Here is a 22633-nt window from a genome sequence, read left to right on the forward strand (position 1 = left end):
TCTCCTATAGACCGGGAGATACTGACACAAAATTTCGAGTCATTTGTAACAGGATGGCGGTTCTACAGGGGTCTTAGTACGCAATGACAAAAAGAAAAACGATGGTGTGAACGCTGGTACCGGCGGCTTAGTCGCGTGGGCGTTAGTCGAACTCGTCGGAAAAATAGCGAAGTCAAACGATTTGTAACACAAAAATTTTAGAATTTACCGATAGCCCATAAAAAAGAAGTAGGCGGTAGTGTCATGCCATACTTTTCCGGTGTGACTTACAGCCCGCCATACATAGACGCGAATGTGTTGATTTAAAAAAAACAATTCAACCATTTGTACCAGGCTAACTTTTGCACAGGTAACCATCGTCGTGCAGCCATTTACGAAAATCGCCATGCCATACTTTTCGGACGATTCCAAATGGTCGCCATACCGCCGAAAATCTGCAAATTTTTTTTTTGTAACAATTGTAACAGACAAATGACTCGAAATTTTGTGTCAGTATCTCCCGGTCTACTACCACCCGATTTGTTTTTGATTGTGTATGACCGTGAATTGACCTCTATTTGGGGAAGCGCGCCTGCGGTACGCCTGCGGTACGCCCGCGGCGCAACGGTGGCGTGCCGCCTCGACGCCTGTCCAAAATTCTTTCATACAAAATGTATAAGAAGGATGTGGTGCAAAACAGATTGAAGAGGCGCGCTTATGGCACGCCCGCGCCCGCACCGCTTGTGTTTGACCCGCGCCTAAGGAATTTTACTTTTACCAGTATGGAGGCAACGGAGATTTTCAGATGACATTTGATGAGCTGCTCATTTTTGCCATCGGTAAACGTAGAACTAGCTCGATCGTACTGCTTCGAACATATTAGAGTAACAGGTGTGTACTGAATAGAAGTGTATAGGCATCCTGAAAGTGTGAATGTTAATGAAGAGGAGGAAAACACTAATATGATGCAGGATACATTCAAGATACACTACGTCAAGAACATATTAATGTTATATGTAGCATATATAATAAGTCACGCGGTCACGAAGTACTATGGTAGTTGCATACATGGACGTCGCACTTTAGGTAGCCTTTTTTACTTTTTTTTTTTTATTCTTAGCTCCTATACAGTTTATTATTTTATTTTCCTTAGCGTGTCTAAGTGTCTTTGTGTAAATAGAATTACTAATAATAAACATAGCAGAGTAACTATATATAGTATATTTTTTAAACGATTTTCTTATTTCATTTTGCTCCTAGCTCCTATACTATAACGATTTCAGAGTTACTTGGTAACATTACTTACTAACAATACTTCGATGCCAATCCATTGGTATACGTTTCATTACTGACGATCTGGGTTTTTGGTTCATGTCCTTTAACAGAATATATCTAAGAGTTATGAAACTGGCTATGGTGACGACTATTTTTTATGAAATAAAGAAAAAAATTTAACTATAACACAATCTTTTACTTTAAACCTACTCGCCTATACATATAAAATTTAATACTTACATGATGGGATGAGTTTTATATGATTAGATGAATTAATCATCATTTAAAGATCAGGATTAAATAATCAAATTAAATACAAGTAATTTATCACAAAAAATATTATTTAATTCTAATATAAAATCTACATGTTGCAAAAGTTTTATAGAAATAATCGAAAGACTTCCACTACACAGTTATAACTAAACTTTAAGTCACTTTATGAATGTAATCGAATATGAAATTTATTAAAAAAAAAGATTTATTAATTATTTGAAACACACAATAATCAATAAATCTCTGTTTTCAGTACAAGAAATAATATTAAAATCCGGAAAGAAGTTTCTCATGTTCAATGGGTTCACGTTCGGACGGCATCGTCAGCTGAAACATGGATATCGATACTCATGCACACAAACCTCAATATGCAGATCTTATTTAATAATATCTCATGATGGACGGTTGGTGAAATCGGTGGAGAAACATGGGCATCCAAAGCCGAACTACCTTAGATCGACTAACGGGTTTCATTATAAAGTCTGAAGGAAAACTCATCAAATAACAAACTTTAATAAGTATTACTCAATAATATTATAAGTATAAATAACAAGGTGTAAGTAGGTTACCAAGACAACATTCTATCTTCAAAAACGGCATGAACGGACACCGCCTCCCGCCGAAAGTAAACGCCTGCGTCACGAGTATTAATATTATGGCTGGCGCTTACCGCAGGGATGATACGCAGCGGAGCGCTTTACAACATAATAAAATGTTTACAAAAGGAATAATTTATGAAATGTAGTAAGTAGATGTGTGATGTGATGAATGTGTTAGTTAGTATCTAAACATAGTGTTATAAATGTAGTTTGTAAATACATATGTACTGTACCGCGTGCAAAACTCGCGAGACTATTTATTTTTGACGTGACAACGTCTTATAATTCGATAGAGCCGGCTGCACGCACGAAAAAACATGACTCATGCGGCGTTACCTCGCTCTGAGGCGTTCCATGGCTTGAAGCGCAAGCGAGAGCGCGGAACGAGCGACAAAGAAGCACAATCGGACGTTGTCACGTTCAACTATCGTCAGTAAACCGAGTTTACAGACAACCAATTTTTTTTTTTGAAAGTTATTACGAAACGATTATAACATTTCATTGCCACAAATAATAAATGTATAGTGTTTTAAGTTGAGTTTATTTTGATTTAAGATTTGAATGATTGTGAGATTATTTGCATTGTGATTTAGAAGCAAATTATCAAGTTTTTAATAATGTTTTTGAAATGCTGGAACAAAGCTAATTCCATTATATTTTAAATTATTTTAGTCATTACATATTTAGGGTATTAAGCTCCCATTACATGCGTATAGCCATTATGAAGTTCCTACTAGATTGATAGTTTGTATTGATGACTTTTGATGTCACGTAATTACTAATTATAGATACTATCAAGAAGCTTATATCTAATACACTGGAGATTGCACTATGACCATTAACTTGTCACAAGAAAATATAACCTTGAATGACGTCAGTGTTGTTTTTTGTCTCTTTCTGTGGGTGACCACACTGGTTTGTATATTCAGGATTTTTCGAAATAAAAAAAACTAAAAATCATGGTCTATAAATAATAACGACATATATTTTTAACAGTATTTATATTGTAATATTACTGGTCAACTTACATGAATAATTATCATCTTTATAGGTACATACCATTTTAATTGGTAGAGAATGATAGTTTTAAATAACGCTTGATAACTTTTGATCTCATACTACGATTTTTTAATTAAAATGAGTGCTACATACATTAAAACATCGTTTTGGTTACTCCAGCTTCAGTCTAAAACTTTTCAATATTCCAAAGGGAGAGTTGCATCGCTAGTGTTGATGTGTGGTAACGATATTACAGTTCTCAGAAATTCGTATGTCTTTCAGGAGCTGTACTTACGGTTACTAATGGTTTCATGGTGGTTAATTATAATATAATTAAAATTACTTTATCAGTTGAGAGTTGAGACGCAGTAACAAGAATGTGGTAAATAAAAAGGTATAGCACTTTTCAAAAGGTATTTTTTTTCTGGACCGTAATCCTCAGGCTTAAAATGCAAACTGCATATTCTGGCATGTTGATAAATTTTACCCTTGATAGGCACTATGGACAGCCATTTATTTCTTTTTATTTCATTTTTGGAAAGCTGAAATACGTAAAACAAAAAAATATTAGGTTAAAAAGTATAAATTTCAATGTAAAAAAGAACAATCCACAATATGTGAGTGCAATACCGATGTCGTGTGTTGTTTCATTACTAGTATAAAATTTTTTAAAATGGTGTTCTAAATGTTCATCATAATATTGTTTAGCAATATATTATCGTCGCTATCCGTAAAAACCCATCATCATGGTTACCTTACTTGTTAAATTTGTTTGTTGAAAACTTGTTGAAAAATGATGAAAGTATTAGGAAAAGAACTTATTTAACATGATTGCTTAGTAAAATGATGATAAATTTGACGATTTTTGCCATTAAAATGATTCTAAACAGGTAAATGCATGAGTATTGAGGAATATTGTAAATAACGTAAATATACACTTGCCTGTGAAATTATAGGCCAGAATTTGGTGTCCAAAAACTTCTGCAATTTTTCACAATGCAATACATTATTAATATTCGGAAAATATTTATTAAATACGCAACAATATTAACTTAAATATTCGAAGCGACGCAATTTTTTTGACACTTATGTCATATTGTCAAAGTGAGAGTTGCTACAATTTTATTATGGTAACTACCCATAATCAGGGAATATCGCTTTTTAATAATTGGTTCAGATACTTATTTTATTTAGCATAAATAATAATTGTCTCATCTAACAATGCTTCTGAATGACGTTGTTGGCAATTTATCAACAAACTCATGTACAAAAACTAACCTTTTGCACAGAATATTACAGCATACATAGTAGCCTTGGGAAAACTTCGCATTAACAGTGGCAATACCAAGTTAGGTGTGAAAGTGATAGAACACAACAATTTTCTTGTTACACGTCAAATGTTCATACCGAAATCTCCAGTGTATAAGATATAAGCTTCTTGGATACTATTTATCCTATTTATCTAACAAAATAGCCTTTCGCAATAGTGTGCGTAACATTTATGATTAAAACTGACTTGTAGAATATTTGCGAATTTTATTCATTTTCTGTATCCCTAAGTTGTAAAGAGGTAAATTTATTGAGAGTTAAAACAAAAGCTTTACATATACCATGTGACACAGATATTGGCACACATGGCTTTTCCGTCGTAATAGAATTTTTAAAATCGGTTCTTAAGATTCAGAGATTACAAGTTTTTGGATTTCATAATCACAACCTGCTTATAATATTAGTATAATATAGTTATTTTAGTAAGTATAGTTATTGAATATCTAATAATTCTTTCAAGAAAAAGAGCATCTACAGAAATTGGTGCTGCGGCCAGTCGATCGGTGTAGAAAGTAATTGTGTTCTACGATTTAAAAGTTCTCCTCAAAGATATTGATTAGAATAATATATTTGATTGTATTGATTCAAATAAATTCCCCCATTTCAGTGAACATCATAAAGATGGTCGATGGGAGATCCAGTCTCCTGTATCAAGGGTATACCTTCTTCTTCCGCTACAAGCACTCAAAGGGCCACAGGTGGAACTGCACGAGGTTCCCCAAGTGCAAAGCACATCTGTTCACGGTAGAAGACAGGATTGTTGAAGCCAATGCTAGTACCCATTGCCATAAGGCGTGCGAATTGATTAAGTGCGCGAATGGACACTTTATGAAATTGAGAGGATCGTGAGATGGAAAAAGCGAGTAGAAACACCATTTTATGTAAGAGCGGGCAACTGGTGGGTTGCGTGATGGTAAACGACTACCAATGCTCGTAAACATTTGCAGAGGTATTACATCTGATACCAGCATATGCGTTGCCAGCTTTTTAAAATGAAAGGATTAACTACAGAAAAAAAGGAAAGGAATAGGATAAATAAAATATTAAAATTTTATCAGCAAAAATAGAAGGGAAAAAAAGCTTTTGTAAGCCGTTATATACCATAATAAAACTGGTTATGGAAGATTTAATCTTTATTTTTTTTGTTATCAAGTGTGTTTAAGTGTGGCCTTAAAAAATTTAAAATAGAACGAAGTATATAATTTTTTGGTTAAGTATAAAAATTCTTGAAAAACATTTTTGTTATATATCTTTTATTAAATAATAATACGTTTATATTTCTTGTTTCATTAACCAAACTTCCTGACCATGGCCTTAGCGTGTCTTTTTGCTCAATTATCAATTTTATTCTACCTAAAACATGGTTTTTCCAGCCAAACTAATTGAACAGAAGAACGGCAAGCAATCCCTATACTACGATGGGTATATCTTCTTCTACCGGTACAGCACGAAGCAAGGGCAGAAGTGGCTTTGTACCCATTACCCGAAATGTTCAGCATCATTGTCCGTGGATAGCAACCTCCGCATCTTAAAGAGTTGCACGGTACATGCTCATCCCAAGAAAAAGTTTTTGAAGTGTCCTGATGGGAAATATGTTAAGTTTTAATATGTTTTCTTGATGTTTTGGGGATAATGGTAAACTGGCCATTGACTTTGTTTAGAATGTTCTACTGAAAAATCATACGATCCTTCACCACCAGCCACCTTCAAAGACGAAGGTGGTAGTGTCCTTATTTTACAATAAGATAATTCCGCTGTGTGTATCACTTTCTATTTACATACGTTAAGATCTAATACGGTCACCTGATGTTTTGGGGGTATTAGCAAGCCATTGAGTTTGTTTAAGAGGTTCTATTAAGGAGCCCTTCGATTCATTATCATTTGTGTGCGGACAGAAAGTATACTATGTTATCATACGATATTCTGATACTTTGTTATTAGCTAGTAATTGAGTACTTTTAGAAGTTCTAAAGGACTATGACATACCGTCATTCTAAAACGCTGTTTGTAAATAGTTTGGTGTAAAAATAATTACTTAAGATCTAATTTTCGGCTCTTCACTTATTCGTTATTAACACCAGGGACCGTATTTACGACCTCTTATTTCCAGACTGTTTACGCCGTAAATTGAACTGACTGGCAAATTCATATTATGATTACAGATATGGCTTATAACTTTATAAGTTAAAACCATTCAATTAGAATTTGCCAGTCAGTTCAATTCAGAGCGTATACTGCCTGGAAATAAGATGTCCTAATACGGCCCCAGTACCTCAGACATTTGTGGAGTCAGTCAGTAGGAATTTCTCAAAACGCTATTATTTTGCCATATTATTTTTCTATTAAGTACTTACACAATTTAAGAAACGTAGTTGTCAATGACATGGTGATTTTTTTTTAATATTAGTTACTGTTTAAGTAGGTATATATACTATAATTAGTAATAATATAGTAAGATTCTCCATAGATTTGGAATCTAATTAAACATTAAATTAAAATAACAATAAGTTTTTGTACAAAATTGTAAATATTGAATAAAGGGCTAAACAGAATGCTTTTCTTTGTTGTCATTGACAATATATATATGATTTATTTGTTTGTTCGTTGAAAAATAGTTTTTTGATAACTGCTGTACAATACTAATTATATTTGATAATGTTCTCTGCATAACAGTTTTTTTTGTATTGTATGTTTTTGAACATGAAAAAATGTAGTCAATCTAGTCTCTATTGCAGCCAATTTCTATGAAATAAAATTTACTAAATGCCTTATATGCCCTAAAAGCTTTATTAGAAACTAGCTGCTCCCCGCGGTTTCACCCTCCGCTCCTGTTGGTCTTAGCGTGATGATATATAGCCTATAGCCTTCCTCGATAACCAAAGACTAACGCTAATGGCTGGTTCACACTTTGATTAGTGTGAGTGCAGGTGATTAGTGCGAGTGCAGGTGTGTAGTGCGAGTAGTGTCCAATTCAACTGCGAGTGCAGGTGATTAGTGGGAGTGCAGGTCAATGGTGCAATTCGCGACGCTACACACTACGCTAAACACTAAACACTCGTGTCCAGACGTGTTTAGGCAGGCAAACTGCGAGTGAGGGGGAAGGGAGGGCGCGCGGGACGTGGCTACTCGCAGTCCACTCGCAAAAAAATAGAACACGCTTCTATTCACTTTACTACACAGCCTACTAAACACTTGCACTAAACAGTCGCTGTCCACACGTATAGTTACTAAACACCTGCACTAATCACCTGCACTCGCACTAATCAAAGTGTGAACCAGCCATAAGACCAACAGGAGTGGAGCAAAGCGGGTGAAACCGCGGGGCACAGCTTATATCAATGTATATGCAGACGTTAATTTTCTATTCTTACATTGCAGCCTCTATTATAACTTTATCCACGGGGAAAACCCCGCTGTACTACGACGGTCAGACTTACTTCAAGTCTTACAGTGGGAAGTTCTCCGAGAGATGGCTCTGCACGCATCATCCAAAGTGCAAGGCTACCATCCGTGTTGATAAGAATCTATATGTACTAAAAGTTACTAATAAACATCAACATCCTCCGAACACATTAATTTTAGGCCCTGATGGTACTTATATTAAAATACGAAACACTGATTTTTGTTAATTTTACTTTGACTGATATGTGGAATATTGCATGTAGTAAAAAATATTTTTTTTTTACCTCTACTTAATCTAATGTATTGAATTTACATAGCATTTTTTTATTAAGTATGTATATTTTTTTAAACAAATTGTGATACAACATTTTAGTTTTTACATTGTAAATATTGTTGATTGAAAATAAACGTCGTGATTTTTATTTATTTCTATTATTTTGCCCGTTTCTAAGGTTTTTTGCTAATACATGAATAATGTAAATTACCATGCGATTCTCAAAAGGCACAAAAGCGCGCTAAACTAGCGAATTAAAAAAAAATGATTCACAAACATGTTTCACCAAGGTTAATAACATTTGAAACTGGTAAAAGACAGGAATTCTACAAGACATATTTATACTATAAAGTGTTCAGTGGAAAGCATTATAGAATACAGGCCCATGTTGAAAAAATTATGGGTCATTTGACACAGATGCCGTACAAAATCGAATGACCAAATTTACCCCGGCAATTGTCGGAAAATATTAATAAATTCCGACTTTGTAGACCACCATTTTTGTACGGCATCTGTGTCCTACTATTTCAATACTGCTTTTAATCCATTATTCCGCAACGCCATACAAAAATCATGGAGACAAGGGGAAAAAATCTCTACCTGTACTTTCGAATTCTCATCTGCACTCAGGTGGACTACTTACAAGTGACGGCATAGTGCGGAATCTTACTATTTTATGCTCTTATATCGTGCTAGATAGGTCACCTGGTGGTTCAAATGACCCATAATTTTTTCAACATGGGCCTGTAGTCTATTATTCGAGATGGAATTGTACATAATTTCCTAGATGCAAACGGAGCCTTTATCTCAATGAGAATTTAATGGTTCTAAGTATAGAAAATCATGAGCATACATCATAAGTATAACATTGTTTTAAACCCTGATGGTACTTATGCAAAGAATTCGCAATATGACTTTTATTGTTTTTTATTTGCGTTCACCTATAAGTAATCTTTATAATGTTATTTTTACAACATGGCTTTATCAAAGAGTGTAAAAATGATGAATGAATTTGTCACATTCTAAACCTTATTCATCTACACTTACAGTCCAGTTTATAACGATGATGAATGGCAAGATAAATGCTCTGCTGGACGGCTACACGTACTACCGAAGGGCGGAAGGCAAGCAATACGAGCGGTGGTACTGCACCATGTCACCGAGGTGTACAGCGTTCTTCGTTGTGGATAAGAAGGGCGTTCTGATGGAGACCAAAACGGACCACAGTCACCCGATTCGGCAGATTATACGGTTGAACGACGGACGGTATACGCGACTGTGAAGAATTTTGGTGTCTAGTTTATTAGTCGATTTATATTATGTAACTAGCGGTCCGCCCCGGCTTCGCCCGTGGTACCTAAATGTTTAATATATCTCTCAATATGTTTAATATCTCTCAAGTTGAATCGAACTGCACGGATGGTGTGCGAATTTTATTATAATCGGTTTTGTAGTTGAGGAGTCCATTGAGGACAAACATTGTGACACGAGATTTATATATATCAAGAAAGATGTTAAAAGAAATAGTGTGAATACTTTGAAATAAAACATGATGTTATCTATATGTACTGTATGTATACTATATTGACATGAGAGTTTGTTTGTTTGCTTGAACGCGCTAATCTCAGGAACTACGGTCCGATTTGAAAAATTATTTCGGTGTTAGATAGCCCATTTATCGAGGAAATCTATAGGCTATTTATCATCACGCTAAGACCAACAGGAGCGGAGCAACGCGGGTAAAACCTCGGCGCACAGCTAGTTAAGGAATAAATTGATCTAGCTGTCATTTCCTAATAAAGAGTATTTTTTCTATATCGGTGTTGTTGTAGGAAAACTTAATTTTAAAAATAATACTGTCCAAGGAATATAATAGTAGGAATATATTAGGATAGTTAATTCTAGATAATAACAACTTTTGTAAAGTTAAAATAAGAATATTTTGTGTAAATTAGGTTAATAAAACAATATACTTAGTAACATGACATTCATTTTCTTTTATTACACATCGCACATTATGATAACCCAAATAGTAACATTATTATACAATTTTTCTTCTTTAATAATTAATGGGTCTTCTTCACTATGGTCAAAGTTGGCCCAACAAATGATCGTCGATGTTTGCCGCCACGGTGATTATGAAAAACCTTTACAATGGCGGCCGATCATCATCATCATACATTTAGTTTATTACTCTACAGTCTACACTATCGCGATTGCTTCTACTCGCACAACGCAATGTAACGAGCCCATTATAAAATGTTGAAATGTTCTGTGCTCATAACCAAATATTGACCACATTCACATACCGAATGTCCTTTGCCTGAAAAAATAGTTTATAGTAATATAAAAAAGACGTGTGGCACTCGGGGACTGCCGCGGTAAAGCTATTGCATGCTATGCCTTCAAGCCACACCTCCGTGCCCATCGGAGTGGGGAGCGTGAGGTTTTTTCGTTACGGAATTTCTGGATTCGGTCTCCGCGCTCAAGGCCCGCGATAGAAGCTATGCTTAAATCATTTATTTAGGAATGATACATAAATACAAAACAATTTAGACACAACGATCGTCTCAACTAGGAATACACCTGTGCTAGAGACGATCGACGCCATCCACTACAGACTTAGCCAGTATTGTTAGGTTAACTTATTTTTATAAAGTACAGAACAAGTAAGGACAAATTGAAGAATTAAAGAGAAGGTTTATAATAACATTTAGGGCATGCAGTAGTTGTGTGTGTGTGTGTGTGTATGTTCGACTGTTTGAGAGGAATTTGAATACCAACTATATTGTTATTTCTACAGGCGAAATGATCATTCGGCGTTCCGGCAAGTACCAGTTTTATTATGGCGGGTATACCTTCTTCAAACTCTACACTACGAAGAATCACATTCGATGGAGTTGCACTAACTACCCCAGATGCAAAGCTACGATACACTCAGATCTCGCTAACCTGAGGGTGTTAAAAATCATCTCGGAACATCAACACATGCCACCCAATATAGACAGAATGAGCAAAAGTGGCGACGGGACGTTCTTTCGATATTGCTAGTTTTTTCAATAAGCTTCTTATTAACTTAGCATAAAGTTTCGTTAACTGCAGAAGTCCCTTTTGAATGGAGAAATTATTTTTGATTAGTTGTTGTGAGTTACGTTACAAACAGACAATTGAAGATTCAAATGTGTACTATATACTAATGGTTTCGATGTTATTGATATTGTTGTTAAATTATGATTTATTTAAAACCCATATGATTTGATAAATGTGTAAAATACTATAAATAGCAGTGATATAACGCTTTCTGATTCTATATATTTCTAATAAGGTTCTATAAATTAAAACAAATTATGGTAATCAACCATTTATTTATTTTAATAAACAAATAACTTTCACTAAAGCATCTTCATCTTACACCGATAAAATCAAAGACTTATAAGGAGTACTTTCCAATATTCCTTGTAAAAAATATCCTTCCTCTTCAAGGATAGTCAATAGAATCGACACACTAAAAATAGGGCTATAACATTCCAGCAATGCTGATACATCTAAATTCGGGGCGAAGTCAACTCTACTTCCAAGGATATTGCTTCTATAAGCGATACGATGGCAGGAACTTCACCAAGTGGAATTGCACCATGTGGCCGAAGTGCAGCTGCTCGATCAACACTGATGCAAACTTGGTTGTGATGAAGACGACCAAGGGACACAACCACCAGGTTAGGCAACTGCGGATGCTACAGGATGGAAGGTATATAAAGTTGTGAGTAAGATAATGGTGGCTCAGGGTTTGAAGACTTTGGTCTCATAATCCATACTAATATTATAAATGCGAAAGTAACTCTGTCTGTCTGTCTGTTACTCAATCACGCCTTAACTACTGAACCAATTTGCATGAAATTTGGTATAGACATTTTTTGATACCCGAGAAAGGACATAGGATAGGTTTTATCCCGGAAATCCTACGGGAACGGGTTTTTCTTTGAAAACGCGGGCGAAGCCGCGGGCGGAGAGCTAGTATGTTATATACAGTTATTTTGTTAAGTTCTTCTTCTGTTAGATGCGTTAGATGCTGTAGTTAGATGCTGTAAGAGGTATTTGTTGGTCTTACGTTGTGTTAATGTAGTGTATGTACAGAGTTACTTGTAAAACACCAGCAACCTCGCAGGACAAGATAGCTAACATACCTAATAAGTAACAAAATTTTGTTCTACGACTTTTGTTTATAATTTGTTAGATTTTATTTTCATACAAAAATCAATATTCATTTAATTTTCCGCTTAAATGCATTATAAACTCTACGCGCATCCCAAAAATTACGTAAACAAGAAGCGAACGAGAGGGGAAAGAGGGCGTCGCGTCTTCCTTTCGATAATGAATAGAACATAGACTTACAAATGTTAGGAGAGTACAATAAAAGCTTAAAAATAATTTATTGCGTTATGCCAATAGTCGTAGAACAAATGTTGTTACTTATGATATTAGATATCTTGTCCTGCGAGGTTGCTGGTGATTTACAAGCCCTGTATAGTGAAGTGAGACCTTGTATTTGTATAGTAGAAAATAAATTGTAATTGTAGTAGCTCATGTGTTCTGTTGTGAATAAAAGTATTTTAAAGATTCTAAATATAATTTTAGTTTTATTTATTACCTAAAATATTTCATTTAGTCAATAACTTACGCTAAATAGACACGCGCTTCTTACTTTCGTCTGCACTGTTACATACTAAGCGGCTGTTCTGTGCCGAGTTCAATTTCAATAATCTCTGATTTCAGTTCTCAGACCGTACGTGAATGGCAAGCAGATGTTCTACGAAGGTTACGTTTTCTACAAACAGTTCAGTGCTAAGACGTTCATCAGGTGGTGTTGCACCCACTACCCCTCGTGCTCTGCAGCTGTTTACACTGATAGTAAAATGGTGGTGATGAAAACTAGCCACCAACATAACCATCCGTTGCTGTTCGACTTGAACTACCAATATTTTAAGGAAAAACGACACGCGTGGAAAAATGTGATAGAACCACCATTTTAGTACACCATGAGATGTATTTTTTATGATTGTTATATTCAGATGCAAATATATATAGATTTATATATAGCAGATTGTCTTATAAAACACGTTCATATTGAAACGTAGAAAATAAACCGGCCAACAGCAAGTCACTTGCACTGATCGCCTGAATTTATAAATTTATTATTGTTACATTATACTGTTATGTACCTATTTAGATTTCACGTGTGAACAATTTATTACTTAATTTAAGGGCTATAAAGCACTGATACCAGATAAGTCAGAAGAGAGCAAAGTGATAGCAGTATAGAGTAAACTACACTGAGCCTCAGGATCTCAAAAATACCTGTGATTTAATCGTGTAGGTTATTATATTTATGGAACTAGTCTAAGAAGTATTAGAGTACAACATATGATATTAACCAGTTTTTTGAACCGTGGAGGGTAGGAATGAAAAATTTTAAATAAATGCTTTATTATAGGCGAAACGCAATCTAAAAGACCAAAAACTCGTCAAGAACGACTCGTTCAGGAGGGTCTTTGCCAACAATGACGTTATGAGTTCATAAAAAGTTACCCTGAATTACTCCAGAAAGCTAGAGAACAAAGAAGAATTATTTGAAAAAAAAAAAGAAAATAATCTAATAAAACCCATATCAGAAGCAAAAAGAGCAGAAGCTACATCGTGATAAGTGGAAAGAAAATTCTTAACGTTATAGGTTACGGAAAAACGTGTTCAGGAAACCTTTAGCTCAGAACCAATTCCTATTCGGTACAGGACTAAAACTGAAGACGATTCTTTTAATTCAGACTGTCATTAAACATTTGTATGAGTAAGGGCCGATTTTTCAATGCTAATAAAACTTATTCATCGAATAATGTATAAAACTACCATTTTAAAAACGTATTTTAATTGCCCGTATTTGACAGTTTACGTTACATTTTAATATTATTGTGTGATACTTTATTGGACGGATAAGTTTTATCCAAGCATTGAAAAATCGGTCCTAATATTTGAGTAAATTTATTTTATATTTTAGTAATTTTTAATAAAAATATTAAAATCTTTAATTGATCTAGTTTTCTTTTTAAAACCCGTAGAAATTGTTTTTTTTCCTGGACCAAGTCTGAAAACTGCATAAAATTTCAATAAAATTGATTCTTCAACTACTCTGTTACCAGGTAAGACTGAACCATGAATGAATGAAGAGGATTCATAAAATGTGTTACTTGTTAATTTTTCTTTTTATATCTAAATAAATATAAAATAATCTGAATTGAATATAATAAAGTGACATACGACGCAGATAAGCATAAATAACTGTAGAAAAAGGCAGTTTTTATGAACTAGGTATAATGGAGATTATCCATAAGCCAAAATCATTTTGTGGAATAGTATTTACCTACTATGTACTGTAATACATATGCACTTTAGTTTAATATAGACAGTACTATAAGGAAGTATAAAGAAGACAAAAAATTTTAATTATATTTTAATGATCCGAGAGATACAATAACTGATTTGTTTCACTTTTAGCGACTCCAATACTTTTAGTGAATGGGAAGATGTTACTTAAATACCGCGGCCACTTTTACTCAAAAGTGAACAATTCGAAATATGCATGGAGGTGCATAAATACGAAATCATGCTATAGAACAATACTAGCTGGTGATGACCTGATTGTAGCTAGAGAGAGCAAACCGCATCAACATCCACCTGCCAAGTTTTGTGAGACTCCAACTGGTTATGTACGAGTGAGGCATAGACATTTATTTTTAAAGGCAAGAGAAAATGAACTGTATCAATTGCCACGATTCTGAAATGTGTGAATATTTCTTAACGTTCACACGAATTTTGCTGGAAGTTCTTTATCGGGGGTTGCGAAAGGGAAGACGGAAAAAATTCAGACGAAAAGTTGTAACGACTCTTTTTGCTTTAGTTGTAAGCCGTGCGGCGTGCGCGTGTTTCTCTGTCTGTGTCTCTCGTCCCTTGACACTCCTTAAGTTTTTTATTGGATTGTATTTAGTTTTGGATATAGTTTTATTGACTGTATTCTTATCAGTGGAAGAATGTTACGTTCATTTTATTACATCAATTATATTCCTGTTAATTTGGAACCTTTTTTTATTGTCATCTATAACTTTCGCCATTCCAATATCCTGAAGTTTGAAGGTGTTAAAGCTTATTTTCCTCTGTACTATCTTTTGTGGTGTTGTTATTATCATAGATAAGTGATGACTAAATTTTTTTTTAATTTATTCAGTGGATTTCATTGCAACTATAAATCAGCAAAAGTTACTGCGTTACATAATTCTTTATTATTTTGTCTTTTGTTCATTGAGTTGATACTGTTTTATGCTTAAATATAACTCGTGTTATTTTTATTTGCAACCAATTAAATATTGTATGTACCTACACATATGAATAAATTTTAATCTAATTTGTGTGTTTCTATAATATTTTAGTTTTATACCAAAACTACTACTGTTTTGAAATGTATGTTATAATTGATCTTCTCTTTTCAGTGCGATTCATTGTCACCATAAATCATCAGAAGTATTTACAGTATAACGGCTACTACTACGTCAAAGACTCGGGTAGCAAGAAGCGATGGAGGTGCATAAAAACTAGCTCCTGCTTCGTTTCTATTTTAGTGGACAATGAAACTTTTGAAGTAGTCAAAGAACCAGCAATGCATAACCATCTGCCGAAAAACTTCGTGAGATGTATGAACGGACTTTATATGCCTTTGAAAGATTTGCCTCCAAGAAAGACGATTGCACCGAAAATAAATTGACCCGGAATTTAAGTAGTTTTGGGCGTATATTCAGCGCGTCACCACACTAAGACTTTTTTATTCAAAGTCTCTAGGACTTGAGCTCCGAATCTTCCGGTTAAACTTGGAGAATAATCACAAATTAAAGGTGCCATCATCATATAATATATCATAAATCAAAACGAAAAGATACAATTACGCGTAGAAAAATAATCATCATTTTCATACCTTTCTTATTGGTATATATATATATACATATATAATATATATATAAATTGATTTTAAAAATGGGAACATTCATCGGTTGTTGAAGAAATGTCAGTAGGTACATTTTTTATGTATTAAATATTCATTTGAAATCATAGTTTTTTTTATTTAATCAGATTATATGACCCAGTCACAAATTGGTAAATGCCCACAAAATTTCGTCTATTGTGAGGCGTTAGTCAGATATTTTTTAAAATATCTTCAAAACTGCATTCAACAAGATAAAACTAACCATAAACAGTTGATTCCAGATTCAGAATTGAAGGCGATAACGTTTGTAAATGGTAGAACATATTACATGTACCGCGGCTACACCTTTAGCTTTGGATTCAAGACCAAGACGAAAGAGCGCTGGCGGTGTACACATACCAGTGAATGTTTCCAATACATTATACTTGATAGAAACCACAGAGTGGTGGAGAGTGAGGCCAACCACCACACCCATGAACCTCCTAAACTCTATTTAATGTCTAATGGCAGATATGTGAAGATTAAATAGCTTATTATCGATTTTAACACGCTTTTATCAGCTTCACCTGTATTTTTTATGCAACCGACTCCTTCGACCGCTTTCAAGCTTTGTGCAATTAGCAAGGATTGGTGACAATTGAAGAATTTCATGATTTTTATTATTTAAGCGTTAATGTTGTTCTGCCAACGCCGCGAACCGAGAATTTTGTATTTTTAAATGAAAAGGAATGATGTTTTGTTTATGACTTTGCTTGTAACGAATAGTCAACTAACCTTTACGTAGAAAGGACTGCACTTTGGTGCAGGATATTCTTCTTTTCTTTCTTAGTAGCTTCATATAATTTACAGTAAATTGTTTGAAACCTTTTATTTTTGTTTGAATTATTTCATTTCCTTTTAAAATAAAAATAAATTGTTTCGGTCTCAAGATCTTTTTTTTATTTAATAAATACATACCTACACCTTTTCTAGATAAAACATTTCATGAGCTTTTCTGAAAAATTACAAATTTGCTTTCTTTATATAATTGCAATTTATAAACACTTATAATTTTCAGATGATGTAAAAACTATAACAATGGCGAACGGTAAATCGTTTTACTTGTACCGCGGATATACCTACTGTTTTGGGTTTACGTCGAAAATTGGCGAGAGATGGCGCTGCACAAACCGCTGTAAATCTTATATTCTTATTGATCACAATAGACGAATATTAGACGCCAGAAATGAGCATACTCACCCACCGTGTAAATTACATAAATTGGCTGATGGAAAATATATCAAAGTTAACTAATATATAGGTAAATATAGCTACCTATATACCTATAGGTTTGATTGATTTGGTCGGTTAAACACTCAGTCACTTTTTTTATTTAATCAGATAATATGTATACTAATTTCTCTATCACAAATTGGTAACTTACCAAAAAATGTGGTCGATTACGAGGCGATGATCAGATATTTTTAATTTCAAAACCGCATTCACTCATAGACATTTGATTCCAGATTCAGAATTGAAGGCGATAACTTTTATAAATGGTAGAACATATTACATGTACCGCGGCTACACCTTTAGCTTTGGATTCAAGACCAAGACGAAAGAGCGCTGGCGGTGTACACATACCAGGGAATGTTTCCAATACATAATACTGGATAGAAACCACAGAGTGGTGGAGAGTGAGGCCAACCACCACACCCATGAACCTCCTAAACTCTATTTAATGTCTAATGGCAGATATGTGAAGATTAAATAGCTTATTATAGATTTTAACACGCTTTTATCAGCTTCACCTGTATTTTGTATGTAACCGACTCCTTCGACCGACGGGTTCCATTTAAGCTTTATGCAATTAGCAAGGATTGGTGACAATTGAAGAATTTCATGATTTTTTTATTATTTAAGCATGTTTTTTTAACTGTTTCTTATGTCCTGACAAATGTTGTTCTGCCAACGCCGCGACACGAGAATTTTATATTTTAAATGAAAAAAAAGGATGTTTTGTTTATGACTTTGCTTGTAACGAATAATAATTAGTCAACTAACTTTTACGTAGAAAAACTGCACTTTAGTGCAGGATATTCTTCTTTATTTTATTCATAGCTTCATATAATTTACAGTAGATTATTTGAGACCTTTCATTTCCTTATAAATAAAAAAAGTGTTACGGTGACAAGATCTTTTTTTTTAAATACATAAGTACAAATATTTCTTTTCAAAAGTACTATTTACCAAAAATCTTCTTTAAAAATTAAGAAAACCATAAAATTGAATACATTCCTACACCTTTCCTAGATTTCCATTTCATGAGCTTTTCTGAAAAATTACATATTTGCTTTCATTATATAATTTCAATTTCTAAACACCTATAATTTTCAGATGAACTGAAAATTATAACAATGGTTAACGATAAATCATATTACTTATACCGCGGGTATACCTACTGCTTTGGGTTTACGTCGAAAATTGGCGAAAGATGGCGCTGCACAAGTCGCTGTAAATCTTATATTCTTATTGACCATAATAGACAAATAGTGGACGCCAGAAATGAGCACACGCACCTACCGTGTACATTCCATAAATTGGCTGATGGAAAATATATTAAAGTTAAGTAAAATATAGGTTTGATTGGTTTGGTCGGTAAAAACTCAGAATTGAATTATTTAGACGGTCCGTTACGGTATACGGCTAATACATAATATGAAGAGAACAAGTAAACCGTCTCCCAGCGTTTAGGAGCACACGGTTCCTTAACTTGCGAGGTGCAGGGTTGTCACAGGTGCTAAACCTACAATTAACAACAATCGGTGGCAATGCAATAATTTCATGATTTTATATTATTATTCAAGCGTGTTTTTTTTACTGTTTCTTATTTACTAGCTGTCCCAACAACCGTTGTTCTGCCAACGCCGCGACACTAGATTTTGAAATTTTAGATTAGTAGGAAGTATGTTTTGTTTATGACTTTGATTGTAACGAATAGGAATTAGTCTTATTAGATATTCTTCTTTTCTTTCTTCGTAGTTTCATATAATTTACAGTAAATTGTTTGAAACTTATTTTTGTTTGATTATTTCATTTCCTTTTAAAATTAAAATAAATTAATACGGTCACAAGATCTTTTTTTTATAAATACAAGACTATAAATATATTTTGTTCTTCAAACTATGAGACTATTTATGAGAAATCTCCAAAGATTAAGCGAACTATAAAATTTAATACATTCCTACACATTTCCTAGATACATCATACAACTTTTCATGAGCTTTTCTGAAAAATTACATATTTGCTTTCTTTATATAATTTCAATTTCTAAACACTTATAATTTTCAGATGAACTGAAAACTATAACAATGGTGAACGGTAAAACGTATTACTTATACCACGGGTATACCTACTACTTTGGGTTTACGTCGAAAATTGGCGAAAGATGGCGCTGCACAAACCGCTGTAAATCTTATATTCTTATTAACCATAATAAACAAATAGTGGACGCCAGAAATGAGCACACGCACCTACCGTGTAGATTCTATAAATCGGCTGATGGCAAATATATTAAAGTTAAGTAAAATATAGGTTTGATTGGTTTGGTCGGTAAACACTCAGAATTGAATTATTTAGACGGTCTGTTACAGTATACGGCTAATACATAGTATAAAGAGAACAAGTAAACCGTCTCCCAGCGTTTAGGAGCGCACGGTTCCTTAACTTGCGAGGCGCAGGTTGTCACATGTCACGTTGATGTTTTAAATAATAAACAAACACCGACCGCTCACAGCTATGTTGCGACTTGCGACCCGCAAGAGAACGTTCCATGAGAAGTAACCGAGCGGAATTTTGTGCATGCGTCAAGCTTGCGTACGTACATGAACAGGGGGCATGGCCGCTTGGCCACACACTTGGCTCCGCATACATACAAACGGCGCGATGTACCTTTGTTTGAAGATGGTTTTCTTGCTCTCTTTATTATACTATCTATGCCTGTATCTTGTATATAACCGACTCATTTAGACTCGATTTTTGACTTACTTCAAAGGGGCGGATTTGATTCAAGCTTAGCCAATTAACAACAATCGGTGGCAATGCAATAATTTCATGATTTTATATTATTATTCAAGCGTGTTTTTTTACTGTTTCTTATTTACTAGCTGTCCCAACAACCGTTGTTCTGCCAACGCCGCGACACTAGATTTTGAAATTTTAGATTAGTAGGAAGTATCTATGTTTTGTTTATATCTTTGACTGTAACGAATAATAATTAGTCTTATTAGATATTCTTCTTTTCTTTCTTCGTAGTTTCAAATAAATTGTTTGAAACTTTTATTTTTGTTTGATTATTTCCTTTCCTTTTAAAATAAAAATAAATTGTTACGGTCACAAGATCTTTTTTTATAAATACATGACTATAAATATATTTTGTTCTCCAAACTATGAGCCTATTTATGAGAAATCTCCAAAGATTAAGCGAACTATAAAATTTAATACATTCCTACACCTTTCCTACCTACAACTTTTCATGAGCTTTTCTGAAAAATTACATATTTGCTTTCTTTATATAATTTCAATTTCTAAACACTTATAATTTTCAGATGAACTAAAAACTATAACAATGGTGAACGGTAAAACGTATTACTTATACCGCGGGTATACCTACTGCTTTGGGTTTACGTCGAAAATTGGCGAAAGATGGCGCTGCACAAACGGCTGTAAATCTTATATTCTTATTAACCATAATAAACAAATAGTGGACGCCAGAAATGAGCACACGCACCTACCGTGTAGATTCTATAAATCGGCTGATGGCAAATATATTAAAGTTAAGTAAAATATAGGTTTGATTGGTTTGGTCGGTAAAAACTCAGAATTGAATTATTTAGACAGTCTGTTACAGTATACGGCTAATACATAGTATAAAGAGAACAAGTAAACCGTCTCCCAGCGTTTAGGAGCGCACGGTTCCTTAACTTGCGAGGCGCAGGGTTGTCACATGTCACGTTGATGTTTTAAATAATAAAAAAACACCGACTGCTCACAGCAATGGCGCGACCCGCACGAGAACGTTCCATGAGAAGTCGAGCGGCGTTGTGTGCATGCGTCAAGCTTGCGTACGTACATGAATAGGGGGCGTGGCCGCTTGGCTACACACTTGGCTCCGCATACATACAAACGGCGCGATGTACCTTAGTTTGAAGATGGCTTTTTTGCTCTCTTTATTATACTATCTATGCCTATATCTTGTATGTAACCGACTCATTTAGACTCGATTTTTGACTTACTTCAAATGGACGGATTTCATTCAAGCTTTGCACCTACAATTAACAAGAATCGGTGGCAATGCAATAATTTCAAGATTTTATTCAAGCGTGTTTTTTTAACTGTTTCTTATATTACTAGCTGTCCCGACAACCGTTGTTCTGCCAACGCCGCGACACTAGATTTTGATATTTTAGATTAGTAGAAGTATGTTTTGTTTATGTCTTTGATTGTAACGAATAATAATTAGTCTTATTAGATATTCTTCTTTTCTTTCTTCGTAGTAAATTCATATACATAATTTACAGTAAATTGTTTGAAACTTTTTTTTTGTTTGAATTATTTCATTTCCTTTTAAAATAAAAATAAATTGTTATGGTCACAAGATCTCTTTGAACTGAAACTTCTTTATCGGGGTTGGAAAAAAATGTAGTGTAACACAATTGAGTAAAAGACCACGTTGAAAAGTTCCCTGTATTGCCTATAAATATATTATATCTTTACTCAATTGTTAATTTTAATTGTAGAACCCCGTTAAGTCGAACCTCGATAAGTCAAAAACCTCCAAATCTCGAAAAAATGTTTTGTTCCCTTCCATTCAACCACCAAAACCTCCATTACTTGAAATCCCTACCTACCCTCTGTTAGTCGAAATAATCACCGAGTCCCTCCAAGCCATTTTGGTACATATTTTCACTCTATGACTCGAAAAATTCAATTTGACCTCTGTATGTCAAACATAGCATCGTTTTATTTTACAACCTTTACAACTTGATCATTAGGAATTTATTATCTCTATTGTTCGAACAAAAATAAGTTACCGACTTTTAAGAACTTTCTGACAATGTAAGTACACTCTTGACTATTGTTTCTTAGAAAACGTTTTAGGAGTATATGATAATAAATTTATGACTCTCGTAAACACTTGTAATATATGTGTATGATGTAAAACGATTTGAAGCACGAGTTCCGTGAGGCACTGTGCTGCCAGCACAGTGAAGTTGGCGGCTTACTTCATGCTTGTACCGGGTCTAGCCCGTGAAAGCTTGCCCTCGGGACAGCACTTCACATTCGAACATCGAAGAGTTCGGACCTTCCACTACTTGGAACTGTTAACCTTTTCTTTGCTAGTGTTTTATTTTTAATCTGTAATGTGTAACGTAACGGTTGTTAAAAGTGATCGTATTAAAAGTGATTGTATTGTATGGTGTTTCTTTGCTCGATTACCCA

General features: G+C 34.2%; 2 long non-coding RNA genes across 2 annotated transcripts; both read left to right on the top strand.

Annotated features, from left to right (window-relative positions):
- Positions 1-10196: 10196 nt before the first annotated feature.
- On the top strand, positions 10197-15467 carry LOC149488313 (uncharacterized). The gene is made up of 2 exons (XR_016315583.1): positions 10197-11878; positions 12904-15467. It is a non-coding gene; the product is annotated as an uncharacterized LOC149488313 (long non-coding RNA).
- A 202-nt stretch (positions 15468-15669) lies between these two features.
- LOC149488314 (uncharacterized) lies at positions 15670-20471 on the top strand. Its single transcript, XR_016315644.1, has 2 exons — positions 15670-17453; positions 17659-20471. It is a non-coding gene; the product is annotated as an uncharacterized LOC149488314 (long non-coding RNA).
- The last annotated feature ends 2162 nt before the right edge of the window (positions 20472-22633 follow it).

The sequence above is a fragment of the Colias philodice genome, chromosome 5 (assembly GCF_061535455.1).
Source record: "Colias philodice isolate Cphi_HAF_F1 chromosome 5, ilColPhil1 Martin Lab GWU primary, whole genome shotgun sequence".
NCBI lineage: Eukaryota > Metazoa > Arthropoda > Insecta > Lepidoptera > Pieridae > Colias > Colias philodice.